The sequence below is a fragment of the Triticum dicoccoides genome, chromosome 2B (assembly GCF_002162155.2).
Source record: "Triticum dicoccoides isolate Atlit2015 ecotype Zavitan chromosome 2B, WEW_v2.0, whole genome shotgun sequence".
NCBI lineage: Eukaryota > Viridiplantae > Streptophyta > Magnoliopsida > Poales > Poaceae > Triticum > Triticum dicoccoides.
In genome coordinates, this window is record NC_041383.1 from 719,580,037 (window position 1) to 719,585,572 (window position 5,536).

Genomic DNA, 5,536 nt, shown 5'->3' on the forward strand with positions numbered 1-5,536 from the left:
CAATCTCGGTGGGACCGATCGCTCACTTCGGTTAGACCGAAACGTTACGAAGGGAAACATAGAGATTACAATCCCATCTCGGTGAGACTGAGATCCCTATCGGTAGGACCGATTTGCTTAGGGTTTGTGGCAGTGGCTATGACTTTTGGAATCGGTGGCGCCGGATTGGAAGAATCGGTGTGACCGATTTTGGCTTTGGGTTTAGGTCATTTGTGGATGTGGGAAAGTAGCTGAGGGTTTTGGAGCATATCACAAAGCACATGAAGCAAGAGGCTCATTAAGCAACACCTCATCCCTCCTTGATAGTATTGGTTTTTCCTATAGACTCAATGTGATCTTGGATCACTAAAATATAAAATGAAGAGTCTTAAGCCTTTGAGCTTGAGTCAATCCTTTGTCCTTAGTATTTTGAGGGATCCACTTTCATCATCCATGCCATGCCATTCATTGAGCTTTCCTGAAATAATAGTCTTGGAATAGCATTAGCTCAATGAGCTATATGTTGTTCTGAATTACCAAAACCACCTAGGGATAATTGCACTTTCACGGGCCTCTCACAATATCAAATTGGGCTTGCAAAATCCCAAATGCTCTCTCCACATATTTTCTAGCCGCCGCCTGAACATTGTGGAAATCAAGTTTTTTCTTACCTTCCGGCTTTTTCAACGGCTTCACGAAGGTTTGCCACTTTGGATAGATGCCATCCGCTAGATAATAGCCATAGTTGTACGTACGACCATTTGCTACAAACTGCACCGGTGACAACTCACCGTTTGCAATCTTATTCATCAATGGTGACCGGTTGACAACATTGATGTCATTCAAAGATCCAGGCATTCCAAAGAATGCATGCCAAATCCAAGTCTCCTGATCGGCCACCGCTTTAAGGATTATAGTGGAACCCTTTTTTTGGCCGTGGAATTGCCCATGCCATGCCTTTGGACAATTCTTCCAACTCCAATGCATGCAATCTATTGAGCCAAGCATGCCAGGAAAGCCGCGCGCTTTGTTCATCGCCAATAGCCTTGTGGCGTCTTCAGCAGTGGGAGATCTCAAATACTCCTCGCCAAACACTTGCACAATTCCCACTTCAAAGAGCTTGACACACATGATGGCTTGGCTCTCACCCATAGCCAAGTGATCATCAACTAGATCAGCCGGGATACCGTATGCCAACATACGCAAAGCGGCTGTCACCTTCAGAAAGGTGCTATGCCCGAGCTCTCCGGTGGCATTCCTCCTTTGCTGGAAAAACCGGTCATGGCTCGCTAGTTTCTCTGCAATGTGCCTGAACAAGTCGGTGCTCATCCTAAACCAGCGACGAAAATACGACTCCGGGTATGTGGGATTCTCCACGAAATAGTTCTTCATCAATCTGTTATGGGCATCAATCCTATCTCTCCAAATTTTCTCCCGACCCATAACCGAACCTCCGTGCTTCGGTTTTTTATTGATATGCATAGCTAGGATCATTGCAAGATCCTTCTCCTCTTCCATATCAAATTCTTCTTCGGAAGAATCATACGACGAACTCATCTACAATGTTCAATACTATACTATAAAAACTACAATTCAAAACATGCACCAAATTCATGAAGTTTGAGCAATACATACCTTGTAGGCGTTTTGTCGAACACCTTGCGGGCGCGGTGCGGCAGCGAGCGCTCGGGCGCTGTTCCTCGGACGACGGAGGCGCGCGAGCGCCGGCGAGACTAGGAGGGGATGGGGCAGAAGCGCGGCGGCGCGGGGATAGGCCGGGGAAGCGGCTGAACGGTCGTCGGGGGGCGCGGGCGGCGGCGGCGGCGCGGCCGGATGGGGGTGGAAGTGGGGAGGAAGTGCGATAGCGAGCGCTCGAGTGTGCCGCGTGCTGTAGCGGACGTCCAAAATACACCGCGCAGGACAGTGTTTCCGACAACACACCCAACTCGTTTTAGCGCGCGCGCCGTTTTTGCGCGTCCGCTGGAGCGACCCGCCGCGTTGCGCGCGTGCTAAAACGGACTAATTTACGGCGCGGCGCTAGTTTAGCACGGCTGTTGGAGATGCTGTGAGGCCGTAGAGGAATTTTGCATATTCCAGGCTTGGGTACGAAGCGAGTACGCCAAGTATGGCTATGTGGAGGTCGACGAAGACTACCTCGCTCACAGGGCCATGGTCCGAGCTTGCAGCGACAGAGCGCGGGAGGCTGCGTTCGAGGCAATCGACGACGAAGATCTGAAGGCAGTGTCTAGGAATAGACGGCACTGAACCCATGCATGTTATCTCTGATGAGCAATCTGCAATCGCAAGTTTTCTGTAATGTTTACTGTGATCCATGTGAACTGTGATAAGCTAAGCAGCGATGAACGCATTATATGTTGATTCACTATGGTATATCCATCAATTTGCCATGAGGATGCGGTTCTGTTCTTACATTACAGAAATATGTGTTTGACAGAAGCTGCGAAGATTCAGTCTTCCGTTATACAGTATTTTCATGTTGTCACAAAATGTTAGGCGTTCAGGCCATGCAGTTTTATAGGCTATGTGAGTAATTAACCTTGGGATGAAGAACAAGGTGCTATGCCCTGCAACCTAACATTAGAAGTTACTAGAACATAGTCGGTTTTGCCTCTTTTATTCCTTTTGGGTGTTAGTCTGTGAACAACTTTATCATGCATGTCTGGGTGCGATCAGTAACCTGGACTTGTCCTGTAGGTGTGAGGGATGCAAAGTTGCATATTCTCCTCTCTTGTTTCCGTAGACTTCCGGGGAGGATAGATGCCTTCTGTAATACTTACAGAGTTTTACTACTGTCAGACATGGTGATGCGCTTCTGTTCTTACGTTGCAGAAATGGGTGCCTGCGGTTTCGTGGATCAGACGGTTCTCGCCAAGAAAAAAAGGTTTTTCAGAAGAACAGAGCACACATATCTGCAACAGTGAGTTAAGCCATCCATGAGCGAACAAACAAATGCACCTCCGTTGGGGACTGAGATAAATAAACATCTTCAGAACAGTGCCGTATTGGCAGGACACGGAGCTCGCTCGAGTTCTCTGCTGCACCAGAACTCCGCAAAGGCACGCATGGATTTTAAGTTTCCCAACAGTACTCCCGCGATTATGAAATACAGTAGAAGAATTCGGGCTCGCCGAGCGTAGAGAGCGCAGCAGGCGTAGGTTGGCTTGCAGGAGGAAGAAGAAAGAAGCAGAGAAGAAGCGCAGCGCAGAGGAGCAGACTTTTTTTTTTAGGAGACGCAGAGGAGGAGACTCGGTGATCACCTGCCTGCTGGGCTCCTGGATTTTTGTGGGCCATGGGAAGGCCGCTTCTAATTCATTGAGTCTGTCTGTTTTGCTCGGCTCAGGGTTATGTTAGTTTTGTACCACATCGGCTGTGGAGGAAGAGCGTGTAGGGTGGCCGGGTATAAGATGGGGTGCTGGGCGAGCGGTGGAAGGCATCTTTGCGTTTGGGGCAATGGCGCAGCTAGTGAGGTTATACCGAGGCGCGTCAATTGCTGGTTGAAAACTATTTCCAAACCCCCTCTTTGACCCTTCGGGGTCATTGAGAATTTCTGAACGGGCTCCTTTCCTTTGGGAGGGCAAAGCCCACAAATCTAAAAAGGCAAATATTTACTATTGAGCTTTTGGTTTCATTGATCTCTGTACACTGAATGACCAATGTGACATGAGCCAGATTGCCTAGTAAGCATGTACTTTCTTCATTTTTCTCTAAAAAATGTTAAGCACGTCCATAACCATCAAGGTATGAATTAATGCAAGCATATATCCTCATATATATAGTTATATACTTACTCCGTCCGAAAATACTTGTCATCAAAATGGATAAAAAGAAATGTCATCAAAATGGATAAAAAGAAATGTATTTGAAACTAAAGTACATCTAGATACATCCCCTTTTATCCATTTTGATGACAAGTATTTCCGGACGGAGGAATATTATTTACGTAAAATAGTACTTTCTCTGTAAACAAATATAAGAACATTTAGATCATTAAAGTAGTGATCTAAACGCTTTTATACTTCTTTACGAAGGGAGTATGTATTTTGAGTCATAAGTTTGTAAATTATTATTACATCATTCTCAAATTCGCGTCAACTTTGGTTATTATAGTATGTACCAAAACCATATTGAAATCATTTGGTATATATCAAAACCAAACTGTATTTTGATTTTATATCATATTTACCAGAGTATTAATAATGTACAAACCGAAGAACCATATAAACCGATACATGTAAACTGAATAACCGAATGAACAGAGTGAGATGTAGTGAAGCTTTGGCCCTGGCCAAGGCCTTGCGTGTAAATAAAGTAAGTACAATAGCTGAATGTGCGGGAGTTGTGAAAGAGCTTCAATCTTTGATCCAGCTGGGAGCCTAGTACCCCCTCTCTTTTTTTACTCAACATATAGGAATTGTTGGAAGTCAAACTTCGTAAAGTTTGACCATATTTAAATGAAAAAATATCAACACTTGCAATACTAAAGCTATACAATATGAAAATTAAATTCGTGATGCATTTAATAATATTTAATTTTTATTGTGAATGTTGATATTTTTTTCTTTTTTTATGAAGTTGGTCAAGCCCGGTCGCTAAAAGTGATCTAAAAGTGATGGTGTTCCCCTGGTTGAATCGGGATACCTTTTTTTTTAATCAGGAGTTGACTTGGTGTGTGACGCGGGGTGGCGGGATGTGCGGGGGTGGTTGGATTGAAGGGAACTGTCAGGAGTTAATTTGGACCAGCCGGTCACGATCTGACGACTCGGCGGGCGTTCGAACTGTTGCATTTTTCAGGTGGTTCGCCATATAGAAAAGGTGGGTCGCGCTACGCATCGGCCGCTCTACAAGCCGTCCAATCTAACGCTATTTTCGGGTTAAGCGTTGTTGTCACTTCTGCCAGCCGTGTTGCGAGAACCCTTTTGCATGTTGCAAAAATATTTATAACGAAGGTTGTGTTGCAGTTTTTATTTACAACAAAGGTCTTGTTGCAGAACTTTTTAGATTTTTTTTAAACAGATCTTTTGCTGCAAAATTTTCTTGCAGCAAATGTTTTGTCGTGTTGCATTGCTTGTGGTCATGGCCTTGAGCAGAAGCTCAGCCTTGTTGCGGAAGAGAGGAGGGGTGTTACGTACGCGATGATGGTGATGGCGGAGGCGATGCAGCATGGGGCCGGAGCGACATAGATCAGCAACGGCAGCCGGAGCAGAGCTCCGACGTGCACGCTCGAGCGGCCATGGCCACTGGTCGCGAGCGGACACATGGAGACGGGGAGAGGCGACCTCACCGGCGTACTTGTCATCGGCCTCGTCCACATGCTGTCGGCGGGGAGCAGCAGTGGCGGCGATCAAAGCATCGCATGGAGGCGTCGGCTTGACGGGAACATGGGAAGAGCACGAGAGGATCCAGATCCAGATCCCGCAACACATCACTTGTTGCGGTGGGGATTACAACAACGGCTCAGTTGCAAAAACTAGTCTAGATAATACGTTGCACCCGAGCCATCGGACTGATTATGCAGGCATTGTTATCGGTAGGGTGA

At 46.3% G+C, this 5,536-nt stretch overlaps 1 non-coding gene across 1 annotated transcript; it reads left to right on the forward strand.

The window, feature by feature from the left end:
* Nucleotides 1-3,432: 3,432 nt before the first annotated feature.
* On the forward strand, nt 3,433-3,582 carry LOC119266144. The gene has a single exon (XR_005131879.1). It is a non-coding gene; the product is annotated as a U4 spliceosomal RNA (small nuclear RNA).
* The last annotated feature ends 1,954 nt before the right edge of the window (nt 3,583-5,536 follow it).